A 14,331-nucleotide genomic window follows, 5' to 3' on the forward strand; every position below is an offset into this window, starting at 1 on the left:
GTGTGTGTGTGTGTGTGCGCGTGCGCGTGTTCCTTTGTGCAAGTAGAAAAACAAGTTGACTCACCCTACTTGTAGATAAACGGCAGTGCTATCCTCCTCTTTCATGCTGACGAAACTATCACTCTGTCATATCGTACACACTTTTATTTTTTGCTGTCCTAGGCTACCTGGCTAATATGCTTGCTCACTTTCTTTCATTGGCAACGTTAGCTCGTTAACATTAGCCTCCTACTTCTAGCTACATTTTGAACTTCCATCCTTTCAAGCCAGGGGCACAATGTGTGAATCAATTATAATCAGTTATAATCATTGGTCAGTACGGAGAATTAAGTAAAACCACAAGTCCAAATCCCTATCTTCATCTGTGGCTAATATAGAAAATGGGACAATTTTATCTAGCTAGCTATCCACCGGAGGACAACAACACAACGAGATGCAACAATTCAAGTTGTTTCGGTCAATGATGTATGCTCTCAATGAGATTGATTTGATAGGAGGGACGCCAAATCCAAACTGGCTTCCCTTTACACTTTTTTTTGGTGCGCCAGGACCATTCACAGTTGAGCTTACTATTGGCTATTATTTTATACTTTTTTTTCTATCAGGGGAGGCCAAATGCTCACTGGCTTCCCTTGCATTCAATGCTACAGTTGGCAACAATGTCATACTCTGTAGGACCGGACAGCATCAGATAGATGGCCTACACATACAGAGACAGTGGGGTGCTGTTTCCCTCGCTCGGATGTTTTCTCAGGTAAGATACATTCAGCCTCTTGCAATTTGAATGCAGCGAGACGAAAGGTACATTATTATTGATATATTTTCCCATTTTTTGGGGGGGGAAGCCTGGCTTCCCTTGGCATCCATAAATACATGCCACTGTCTGTTTGAGAAGCCTAATCGCATAAGGGCAGCTACTGCTTTTGTTGGTGTTATTATGGCGTCCGTCATTCTGATGGAGAAACCATCTGTGTATTTCTCTTACTTGTCTCAAGGCTTGTCAGAGTAAGGAATATACTCGGGGTCTTATTTTTGTTTGTGTTACAAAATGCGTATCGCCTCTTTAAAGGTTAGTGTGTGTGACCCCTTTCTAACAGTAACTGCATGCCAGTCGTAGTCCCCCTCCACGCCCTCTGTCAGTTCTCAGTGCAGTCATGACCGTGCAGTACACACCCACACACAGACTAATCACACTGTGATCTGTGTAGCAGTCATTTTAAGCGGCGTTGCAGTTTGAATGATGACGTTACCAGGTTCTGTTATTCCACGCTAGAGGGAGATACAGCACAACAGGTTGTGGTGGAGCTCTGTCCCCCTCTGCTGCGTGACTGTGTGTTTCACATACCAGGGTTCAAATACACGTGTATTTGTACTTATTTTCTGTTTATTTTTTTTCTGTAGCCGAATCGTAGCCAGAACTACCTTGTCGACCGCTGTTGAATAATTCATCAATAGACACATCTAACCTTTTTAAAAAGAAAACCGATTTAGTTATTTAGTATAATGCAATGAAAATGTGCATTGTATTAAAAAAAACAGTTGTTTTTTACTGAAGCGCCATAGCCTATAGCGCTCTACACCCCCTCGCATCATCAGTTGGAAAGAGGAGATGTAGACAGACTAAGCTAGCAAAACAATTGCTCATAATCCATTAGTTAACACTCCCACTATTAGGTAAAGTTTATCTACATGAAAATAAAGCGGATAAAACTTTCTTTTTTTTTTAAATAAAAAATGAATGTAGGCCTATTTAAACTGTTTTGACGGGTTGTTTTATGTTCACGACGGTCTTCATCCATAACCGTCAGTTAAACGGTTATTCAATTACCATCACGGCCCTACTTGTATTCTATCTACTTGTCTTTTGAATGGAAAAAATATCCAAATACTTACTTGGAAATTTATTTGAAAATAATTGGAATACGCAAAATAGTTTAACTCGGGTTTGGTGTAGCCTATTAAAAAAGGGCTAAGCCAATAACAAAATAATGATCAGCTTAATAATTAGATTTGTTTTCATTTAATGTAGGCTATTTCTTGTTGCTAGATGTTTAGAATTGCTCAGAGGGATTAGGGAAAAAGTTGCCCCTATTTTATATTTCCAACACATTAGTGAACACTTCTCAAAGTGTTCTAGTGAGTTAGGAGACACATGGGAACTTTGAATATTTGGTAGCTTTTCTACGTGTGTGTGTGTGTGTTGCTTAAAGGAGCAATCTGTAGTTGGACTTATAAATGAATTATATACAGTCAAAGTCGGAAGTTTACATCCACCTCAGCCAAATACATTTAAACTCCGCTTTACACAATCTAATCCTAGTAAAGATTCCCTGTCCTTAGGTCAGTTAGGGTCACCACTTTATTTTAAGAATGTGAAATGTCAGAATAATAGTTGAGAGTGATTTATTTCAGCTTTTATTCCTTTCATCACATTCCCAGTGGGTCAGAAGTTTACATACACTGAATTAGTATTTGGTAGCATTGCCTTTAAATTGTTTAACGTGGGTCAAACGTTTCAGGTAGCCTTCCACAAGCTTCCCACAATAAGTTGGGTGAATTTTGGCCCATTCCTCCTGACAGAGCTGATGTAACTGAGTCAGGTTTGTAGGCCTCCTTGCTCGCACACACCTTTTCAGTTCTGCTCACAAATGTTCTATGGGATTGAGGTCAGGGCTTTGTGAAGGCCACTCTAATACCTTGACTTTGTTGTCCTTAAGCCATTTTGCCACAACTTTGGAAGTATGCTTGGCGTCATTGTCCACTTGGAAGACCCATTTGCGACCAAGCTTTAACTTCCTGACTGATGTCTTGAGATGTTGCTTCAATATATCCACATCATTTTCCTACCTCATCTATTTTGTGAAGTGCACCAGTCGCCTCTGCAGCAAAGCACCCCCACAACACGATGCTGCCACTCCCGTGGTTCATGGTTGGGATGATGTTCTTCGGCTTGCAAGCTTCCCCCTTTTCCTCCAAACATTATGATGGTCATTATGGCCAAACAGTTCTATTTTTGTTTCATCAGACCAGAGGACATTTCTCCAAAAGTACAATCTTTGTCCACAAGTGCAGTTGCAAACCGTAGTCTGGGTTTTTTATGGTGGTTTTGGAGCAGTGGCTTCTTCCTTGCTGAGCGGCCTTTCAGGTTATGTTGATATAGGACTCGTTTTACTGTGGATATAGATAATTTTGCACCTGTTTCCTCCAGCATCTTCACAAGGTCCTTTGATGTTGTTCTGGGATTGATTTACGCTTTTCGCACCAAAGTATGTTCATCTCTAGGAGACGGAACCTTCCTGAGCGGAATGACGGCTGCATGGTCCCATGGTGTTTATACTTTTGTACTATTGTTCATACAGATGCATGTGGTAAAGGCTGGCATTTGGACATTTGACTTGCGGAGGTCTACAATTATATTCCTGAGGTCTTGGCTGATTTCTTTTGATTTTCCCATGATGTCAAACAAAGAGACACTACATTTGATGGTAGGCCTTGAAATACATCCACAGGTACAACTCCAATTGACTCAAATGAGGCCAATTACATTTACATTTACATTTAAGTCATTTAGCAGACGCTCTTATCCAGAGCGACTTACAAATTGGTGCATTCACCTTATGACATCCAGTGGAACAGCCACTTTACAATAGTGCATCTAAATCTTTTAAGGGGGGTGAGAAGGATTACTTTATCCTATCCTAGGTATTCCTTAAAGAGGGGGGGTTTCAGGTGTCTCCGGAAGGTGGTGATTGACTCCGCTGTCCTGGCGTCGTGAGGGAGTTTGTTCCACCAATTAGCCTATCAGAAGCTTCTAAAGCCATGACATAATTTTCTGGATTTTTCCAAGCTGTTTAAAGGCACAGTCAACTTAATGTCTGTAAACATCTGAACCACTGGAATTGTGATACAGTGAATATAATTGAAATAATCTGTCTGTAAACAATTGTTGGAAAAATTACTTATGTATTTAACCGACTTCCCAAATCTATAGTTTGTTAACAAGAAATATGTGGCGTGGTTGACGAGTTTTGATGACTTCAACCTAAGTGTATGTAAACTTCCGACTTCAACTATATACCCATTGATTCTTGAAGCCCCCATGCTGTCTTTTAAACGTTCTTTTTAAATAATCACTTTGTGTTCAACATTTGCAAACACCCAGTTTTCATTCCTCTCCATATTCTTATAATTTTTGTCCAAAAGGAAAAGGCTTGCTGTCGCGTAAGGTTAGCAGCAACATTCTGCGACAGATACAGGATTTCCCGTATACCGTATACTCCCGTAAAGCCCAGCTCATTGGATATGTAGCTAGCTTTGCTTGACCCTGATTGGTGCCTATTTGACAAAGTTACAGTCAATCAAGTGAAGATCGGCCTCGTCATTGGCGTGCCATGGGCAGGATAGCCTAGTGGTTAGAGCGTTGGACTAGCAACCGGAAGGTCGCAAGTTCGAATCCCCGAGCTTGACAAGGTACAAACCTGTCGTTCTGCCCCTGTTCCTAGGCCGTCATTGAAAATAAGAGTTTGTTCTTAACTGACTTGCCTAGTAAAATAAAGGTACAATTTAAAAAAAAATTAAAAACGTTTTGGGTTTGATTTTCACAGATGCCTTTCTTTGTAAATTGAACGAGTGGAAGTAGAAAATTGATTGTGCATGCTATATGGGCTTTTTTAGGATATGAAAAAGGACAACAAAACACTTCATGTTATCTCTGGGACCCTGTGGATGATAAATCAGAGCAAGATTTCAGAATGTAAGTACACATTTCATCTTCAGAGGTGAATTTATCAAACCTATCGCGGTGAAAAAAGTGTTTTGTTATTAGGAGATCTCCTCAAACAATAGCATGGCATTTTTTTCAGTAATAGTTACTGTAAATTGGACAGTGCAGTTCTATTAACAAAAATTTAAGCTTTCAGCCGATATAAGACACTTATATGTACCGACATTTGTTGTTTCTCTAAAATCTGCGATCGTGACAGAAGGCGCTGCATGATTTACAACTGTCCCATTAACGGAATGCCTATCCCTCCGTCAGTCCTCCATTAACCTCACACCCTTTCAGTGTGTTCTAGGCTATCAACCGGCCCTAACATCGGAGTCAGCCCGAGTCTCCTGTCGTGGACGATTGGTTACGGCGCGCCAAGGAGTTAAGGAACACCATAGATCAAAACTGTACGAAACCAAACGCTCTTGTGCTCAAAATATATCTTCATAAACAAAAAGGCACAGGGCGAACCCAAAGTGCAAAATATAAAGTACTCAGGAAATAGTAGGAGAGATTTCTCTCAGGAAAACAAGTAACATTTGCAATGACCGACAAAAACAAATGGCAGATGGAGAATATATACAGTGATAGAGTGGGAATTGGAACCAGGTGTGTGTGTGTGTGTGTGTGTGTAATGATGACGAGACAAGTCCGGGGGATTGATGAGTGAAGGGCGTTTTCCAGCAGTAGGTTCGGCAGCAGCTAGAAGACCGGCAACGCCGAACGCCTGAGCCGGACAGGAGGGGGAGCCAAAGCGAAGGCTGGTGTGACACACATGATAAGGAAAAACCTATACAACTCTTGTCATTGATCTGTTTCTGCTGCTGTATATAGCAACCGCTATAGCCAAGCCAACTGCTATGGTAACATGGCATGACAACCATCATACATTAGGAGTTAGATGGACAGGATAAAGAGATCAGAGACCATGTTATAGATTTTCTACGACTTGCCCCACCAGCTTGGTATGTACAGTGCCATCGGAAAGTATTCAGACCCCTTGACTTTTTCCACATTCTGTTAGGTTACAGCCTTATACAAAATACTATCCACAGCCATCTACACACATACACCTTAATGACAAAAATCAAAAACAGGTTTTTAGAAATGTCAGCAAAATATTGCAAATAAAAAACAGAATTACTTATTTGCTATGAGACTTGAAATTGAGCCCAGGTGCATCCTGTTTCCATTGATCATCCTTGATGTTTCTACAACTTGATTTGGAGTCCACCTGTGGGAAATTCAATTGATTGGACGTGATTTGAAAAGGCACACATCTGTCTATATAAGGTCCCACAGTTGACAGTGCATGTCAAATCAAAAACCAAGCCATGAGGTTGAAGCAATTGTCCTTCGAGCTCCGAGACATGATTGTGTCGAGGCACAGATCGGGGGAAGGGTACCAAAACATTTCTGCAGTGTTGAGGGCCACCAAGAACACAGTGGCGTCCATCATTCTTAAATGGAAGAAGTTTGGAACCACCAAGACTCTTCCTAGAGCTGGCTGCCCGGCCAAACTGCAATCGGTGGAGAAGGGCCTTGGTCAGGGAGGTGACCAAGAACCCGATGGACACCTGACAGAGCTCCAGAGTTCCTCTGTGGAGACGGCAGAAACTTCCAGAAGGACAACCATCTCTGCAGCACTCCACCAATCAGGCCTTTTTATAGTTTTATTTTAAATGACTGTACAACCATCAAGATTAATTGTCAGATCCAACAGCAGATCTCTTTGTTTCTTGCGACCTATAACTAGCATCTCTGTTTTGTCCGAGTTTAAAAGTAAAACATTTGCTGCCATCCACGGCCTTATGTCTTTAACACAGGCTTCCAAGGTAGGCAATTTTTGGGGCTTCACCATATTTCATTGAAATGTACAGGTGTGTGTCATCCGCATAGCAGTGAAAGTTGACATTGTGTTTCCAAATGACCAAGAGGTAGAATATATAGTGAAAACAGTAGTGGTCCTAAAACAGAACCTTGAGGAATGCTGAAACGTACAATTGATTTGTCAGAGGACATACCATCCACAGAGACTAACTGATATCTTTCCGACAGATAAGATCTAAACCAGGAATGAACTTGACTGTGTAGACCAATTAGGGTTTCTAATCTCTCCAAAAGAATGTGGTGATCGATGGTGTCAAAAGCGGCTAGGAGCACGAGGACAGTTGCAGAGCCTTGGTCTGACCTCATTAAAAGGTAATTTATCACCTTCACGAGTGCAATCTCAGTGCTGTGATGGGGTCTAAAAACAGACGGAAGCATTTTGTATACATTATTTGTCTTCAGGAAGGCAGTAATCTGCTTGTTTTTATTGAGAGGAATGGGAGATTCAATATAGGCTGATTCATTTTTTTTTTGGGGGGGGGCAATGTTTTTTTGTTTTTTTAAGAGTCTTTATTTATGCCATTTTTTGTGAGTTTGATACACATCCATTGGATAGAGAGACATTTATTATGTTCAACAGGATGGCCAAGCACAGGATGTAGCTCTTAGTTTAGTTTGAGTAGGGTCCAGTATGAAGCTTTAGCGTTTAGAGGCCATGAGTTTCTTTTCATGAAAGTGTCAAGAGATACAGTATTATAAAACTCTGAACAGCATATTGTTAGAATTAACTGAATTCCATCTGGTTTTTGGGACAGACATGAATGCCATTTTGGACATGTGGGACCAATCTAATAAGACCAACTACAATCCACAAGCAACCGAGGCTCTCCAGCATATACTCTCTAGTTACAACCTCATTGATGCCTGGCGAGCACATAATCCTATGGCAAAAGAGTACACTTTCTACTCAAACAGGCATAAATCATTGTCACGAATAATGATAGTCCCACTAGTCCCACAAATGATAGTCCACCCAGATGGGATGGCGTATCACTGCAGGATGCTGTGGTAGCCATGCTGGTTAAGTGTGCCTTGAATTCTAAATAAATCATAGACCGTGTCACCAGCAAGCACCATCACACCTCCTCTTCCATGAAGAACCACACGTGCGTAGATGATCCGTTCACTTACTCTGCATCTCACAAAGAGACAGCGGTTGGAACCAAAAATCTCAAATGTGGACACATCAGTCCAAAGGACAGATTTCGACCGGTCAAATGTCCATTGCTCGTGTTTCTTGGCCCAAGCAAGTCTCTTCTTATTGGTGTCCTTTAATAGTGGTTTCTTTGCAGCAATTTGACCATGAAGGCCTGATTCATGCAGTGTCCTCTGAACAGTTGATGAATGTTACTTGAACTCTGTGAAGCATTTATTTGGGCTGCAATCTGAGGTGCAGTTAACTCGAATGAACTTATCCTCTGCAGCAGAGGTGCTGACCGTAAGGCGCCACAGAGGGTAGTGCGTACGGCCCGGTATATCACTGGGGCCAAGCTTTTTGCCATCCAGGACCTATATAATAGGCGGTGTCAGAGGAAAGCCCATAGAATTGTCAGACTGTTTCCTCTGCTACCACATGGCAAGCAGTACCGGAGCACCAAGTCTAGGACCAAAAGGCTCTTTAGCAGCTTCTACCTGCTGAACGATTATTCAAATGGCCAACGGACTATTTACATTGCTATTTACATTGACACGCCCCCCCCACCCCTCCATTTGATTTGTACACTGCTGCTACTCACTGTTTATTATCTATGCATAGTCACTTGACCCCTACCTACATGTACAAACTACCTCAACTAACCTATAGCCTTGTTATTATTATAATTGTATGTTTATTTGGTAAATATTTTCTTAACTTGTCTAAGACTGCACTGTTGGTTAAGGGCTTGTAAAGGAAGCATGTCACGGTAAGGTCTACTACACTTGTTGTATTCGGCGCATGTGACAAAAGTTTGATTTGAACGCTGGATCTTCCTTTCCTGTGGCGGTCCTCATGAGAGACAGTTTCATCATAGCTCTTGATGGTTTTTGCGACTACACTTGAAGAAACTTTCAAAGTTCTTGAAATGTTCCACATTGACTGACCTTCACGTCTTCAAGTAATAATGGACTGTAATTTCTCTTTGCTTATTTGAGCTGTTCTTGACATAATATGGACTTGGTCTTTTACCAAATAGGGCTTTCTTCTGTATACCACCCCTACCTTGTCACAACACAACTGATTGTCTCAAACGCATTAATAAGGAAAGAAATTCCACAAATGAACTTTGAACAAGGCACACCTGTTAATTAAAATGCATTCCAGGTGAAGCTGGTTGAGAGAATCCCAATAGTGTGCAAAGCTGTCAGCTCGGGGATTCGATCGAATAACCTTTCGGTTACTGGCCCACCGCTATAACCACTAGGCTACCTGCCGCCCCCGTATGATGCTACAAGCTTGGCACACTTGTATTTGGGGAGTTTCTCCCATCCTTCTCTGCAGATCAACGCAGCTACTGCCAGCTAGCCTACTTCAGCAGTACTGTATCATTTTAATCATTTTAGTCAATAAGATTCTTGCTACGTAAGCTTAACTTTCTGAACATTCGAGACGTGTAGTCCACTTGTCATTCCAATCTCCTTGCATTAGCGTAGCCTCTTCTGTAGCCTGTCAACTATGTGTCTGTCTATCCCTGTTCTCTCCTCTCTGCACAGACCATACAAACGCTCCCACACCGCGTGGCCGCGGCCACCCTAATCTGGTGGTCCCAGCGTACGACCCACGTGGAGTTCCAGGTCTCCGGTAGCCTCTGGAACTGCCGATCTGCGGCCAACAAGGCAGAGTTCATCTCAGCCTATGCCTCCCTCCAGTCCCTCGACTTCTTGGCACTGACGGAAACATGGATCACCACAGATAACACTGCTACTCCTACTGCTCTCTCCTCGTCCGCCCACGTGTTCTCGCACACCCCGAGAGCTTCTGGTCAGCGGGGTGGTGGCACCGGGATCCTCATCTCTCCCAAGTGGTCTTTCTCTCTTTCTCCCTTACCCATCTGTCTATCGCCTCCTTTGAATTCCATGCTGTCACAGTTACCAGCCCTTTCAAGCTTAACATCCTTATCATTTATCGCCCTCCAGGTTCCCTTGGAGAGTTCATCAATGAGCTTGATGCCTTGATAAGCTCCTTTCCTGAGGACGGCTCACCTCTCACAGTCCTGGGCGACTTTAACCTCCCCACGTCTACCTTTGACTCATTCCTCTCTGCCTCCTTCTTTCCACTCCTCTCCTCTTTTGACCTCACCCTCTCACCTTCCCCCTACTCACAAGGCAGGCAATACGCTTGACCTCATCTTTACTAGATGCTGTTCTTCCACTAACCTCATTGCAACTCCCCTCCAAGTCTCCGACCACTACCTTGTATCCTTTTCCCTCTCGCTCTCATCCAACACTTCCCACACTGCCCCTACTCGGATGGTATCGCGCCGTCCCAACCTTCGCTCTCTCTCCCCCGCTACTCTCTCCTCTTCCATCCTATCATCTCTTCCCTCTGCTCAAACCTTCTCCAACCTATCTCCTGATTCTGCCTCCTCAACCCTCCTCTCCTCCCTTTCTGCATCCTTTGACTATCTATGTCCTCTATCCTCCAGGCCGGCTCGGTCCTCCCCTCCCGCCCCGTGGCTCGACGACTCATTGCGAGCTCACAGAACAGGGATCCGGGCAGCCGAGCGGAAATGGAGGAAAACCGCCTCCCTGCGGACCTGGCATCCTTTCACTCCCTCCTCTCTACATTTTCCTCCTCTGTCTCTGCTGCTAAAGCCACTTTCTACCATTCTAAATTCCAAGCATCTGCCTCTAACCCTAGGAAGCTCTTTGCCACCTTCTCCTCCCTCCTGAATCCTCCCCCCCTCCCTCTCTGCAGATGACTTCGTCAACCATTTTGAAAAGAAGGTCGACGACATCCGATCCTCGTTTGCTAAGTCAAACGACACCGCTGGTTCTGCTCACACTGCCCTACCCTATGCTCTGACCTCTTTCTCCCCTCTCTCTCCAGATGAAATCTCGCGTCTTGTGACGGCCGGCCGCCCAACAACCTGCCCGCTTGACCCTATCCCCTCCTCTCTTCTCCAGACCATTTCCGGAGACCTTCTCCCTTACCTCACCTCGCTCATCAACTCATCCCTGACCGCTGGCTACGTCCCTTCCGTCTTCAAGAGAGCGAGAGTTGCACCCCTTCTGAAAAAACCTACACTCGATCCCTCCGATGTCAACAACTACAGACCAGTATCCCTTCTCTCTTTTCTCTCCAAAACTCTTGAGCGTGCCGTCCTTGGCCAGCTCTACCGCTATCTCTCTCAGAATGACCTTCTTGATCCAAATCAGTCAGGTTTCAAGACTAGTCATTCAACTGAGACTGCTCTTCTCTGTATCACGGAGGCCCTCCGCACTGCTAAAGCTAACTCTCTCTCCTCTGCTCTCATCCTTCTAGACCTATCGGCTGCCTTCGATACTGTGAACCATCAGATCCTCCTCTCCACCCTCTCCGAGTTGGGCATCTCCGGCGCGGCCCACGCTTGGATTGCGTCCTACCTGACAGGTCGCTCCTACCAGGTGGCGTGGCGAGAATCTGTCTCCTCACCACGCGCTCTCACCACTGGTGTCCCCAGGGCTCTGTTCTAGGCCCTCTCTTATTCTCGCTATACACCAAGTCACTTGGCTCTGTCATAACCTCACATGGTCTCTCCTATCATTGCTATGCAGACGACACACAATTAATCTTCTCCTTTCCCCCTTCTGATGACCAGGTGGCGAATCGCATCTCTGCATGTCTGGCAGACATATCAGTGTGGATGACGGATCACCACCTCAAGCTGAACCTCAGCAAGACGGAGCTCCTCTTCCTCCCGGGGAAGGACTGCCGGTTCCATGATCTCGCCATCACGGTTGACAACTCCATTGTGTCCTCCTCCCAGAGCGCTAAGAACCTTGGCGTGATCCTGGACAACACCCTGACGTTCTCAACTAACATCAAGGCGGTGTCCCGTTCCTGTAGGTTCATGCTCTACAACATCCGCAGAGTACGACCCTGCCTCACACAGGAAGCGGCGCAGGTCCTAATCCAGGCACTTGTCATCTCCCGTCTTGATTACTGCAACTCGCTGTTGGCTGGGCTCCCTGCCTGTGCCATTAAACCCCTACAACTCATCCAGAACGCCGCAGCCCGTCTGGTGTTCAACCTTCCCAAGTTCTCTCACGTCACCCCGCTCCTCCGCTCTCTCCACTGGCTTCCAGTTGAAGTTCGCATCCGCTACAAGACCATGGTGCTTGCCTACGGAGCTGTGAGGGAACGGCACCTCAGTACCTCCAGGCTCTGATCAGGCCCTACACCCAAACAAGGGCACTGCGTTCATCCACCTCTGGCCTGCTCGCCTCCCTACCACTGAGGAAGTACAGTTCCCGCTCAGCCCAGTCAAAACTGTTCGCTGCTCTGGCCCCCAATGGTGGAACAAACTCCCTCACGACGCCAGGACAGCGGAGTCAATCACCACCTTCCGGAGACACCTGAAACCCCACCTCTTCAAGGAATACCTAGGATAGGGTAAGTAATCCTTCTCACCCCCCTAAAAGATTTAGATGCACTATTGTAAAGTGGCTGTTCCACTGGATGTCATAAGGTGTATGCACCAATTTGTAAGTCGCTCTGGATAAGAGCTTCTGCTAAATGACTTAAATGTAAAATGTAAATGTATCATCTGTCGTGACGTGACTTTCATTAATGTGATGACTTATTTATCAAATAATTACCTACTATGTTTAATTGTTACCAGATTAAATGAATCATGTAACAATTAACTCATTAGGAATTTGGGGCACCACGGAAGAAGTTGTTTAACGAGTTACCATCTCCCGAATTAAACTCAAGAATATATATATATATATATATATATATATATATATATCGATAACAGTCACGTATTAATCATTAGCTCATATCAGTCTCATTCTGAACGTCGCAGACTTGAATCTGCACAAACCCGAGTCTTACTGATCATTCCGTACCACACAAATTGATTTGATTATTTATTTATTAACAAACTAAATGATAAAACAGGATACACACACACACATGGTATAGGTTGTTGATTAGAAACTTAATATGATGAAAAGAGGTCCCTAGCGGACTAACACAACATGACACTTGTTACAAAAGATGGAAAGTTAAAGAGAGACACTTGGATACATTTGGGAACTACGCTCACAGTAATCCTAATAACTTGCCCCGAACTGCCGCCCATAATGCATGTATTTACGTGTTGAAGGTCTTCGTTGTATATCTCTGTTGGAACCAGGCCTTCATGAAAAGGCTTCCGCTTCATGAAAATGGTTTGATTGGGCCTTCTCCTTAGTTTGTAAGTCTCTGATTGTCCACAAGAGGTCACAATGTCCTCCTTAGTTGTCTGTGTTGACTTTCACTCGTTCTGGAAGAGTGGTCTTCTGAGGACAGCTAATCAGCCGTGTCGATGATCCCCAGAGTTGTGATTGATGAGAGCAGTGTAGTCAATGATGATTTGAAGAGAATAACCGGATGGTCCTACTTAAATTCACTTTCTTAGATACAGTACTCAAGCTCACAGCTACTCAACCTTAACATTGATTTTTAGAGGCTACTTTGTCTTCTTCAACTCGTGTTGATTTACAGGGTCGTGACCAATGGAGACCTAGCGGCAGCTTGTGGTCCTTCTAGTCTGGTATGTTAATTCTTAACTCAATCTTTTATACACTTGGATAAAAAGGATTGTTTCCGTAATACTGACAGGTTCTCTGAGCACCCTCGGGCATGGCTAGTTACTGGGCAAAACATCATAAAAAAATATCATCTTGTTAGAAAACTCACAAATCAAATTCTTATCTTAACAAAAATATTCTCTTCATCCTTTATATTTCCTACACAACGTAAAGGATGTAAACCTGATATACACAGTGTGAAAGCTCTTCAAGTTATAATATTTTCATTAAATCACTTTGATACCATTTTTAAATGACACCACAAAATATACATTAATTTTCCATATTCCATCTCTCATCATTCCCCACATTCGGATGTTGAAATATATTGCCCCAGTGTTCACTGTTGGACATTAGAGTTTTTGGGCAGTAAAACCTTCTGTAAACAAAGGGATTCCATTCACCAATACTAAAGACCAAAAGGAGTCGTCTGCTGCCTACAATTTACGATTGGCGTGAGGTGTCATAAAACCCCTACACCAATCCCTCATCCACTCTGGAGAAGGTTTTCATCAAGGATCTCTCTGTACTTTGCTCTGTTCATCATTCCCTTGATCCTGATTAGTCTCCCAGTGCCTGCCACTGAAAAAATCCCCACAGCATGATGCTGCCATCCATGCTTCACCGTAGGGACGGTGCCAGGTTTCCTCCAGACATGACGCTTGGCATTCAGGCCAAAGAGTTCAATCTTGGTTTCATCAGACCAGAGAATCTTTTGGCAAACTCCAAGCAGCCTTCAAGTGCCTTTTAGTGAAGAGTGGCTTCCATCTGGCCACTCTACCACAGAAGCCTGATTGGTGGAGTACTGCAGAAATTGTCTTTCTGGAAGTTTCTGCCATCTCCATAGAGGAACTCTGGAGCTCTGTCAGAGTGACCATCGGGTTCTTGGTCACCTCCCTGACCAAGACCTGTCA

At 44.0% G+C, this 14,331-nt stretch overlaps 1 protein-coding gene across 4 annotated transcripts in view; it reads left to right on the top strand.

Annotated features, from left to right (window-relative positions):
* Positions 1-14,331, top strand: part of LOC118398275 (beta/gamma crystallin domain-containing protein 1-like) — an 81,277-nt gene that overhangs the window by 12,949 nt on the left and 53,997 nt on the right. The window lies entirely within an intron of this gene.

Source organism: Oncorhynchus keta, chromosome 19 (assembly GCF_023373465.1).
Source record: "Oncorhynchus keta strain PuntledgeMale-10-30-2019 chromosome 19, Oket_V2, whole genome shotgun sequence".
Lineage (NCBI taxonomy): Eukaryota > Metazoa > Chordata > Actinopteri > Salmoniformes > Salmonidae > Oncorhynchus > Oncorhynchus keta.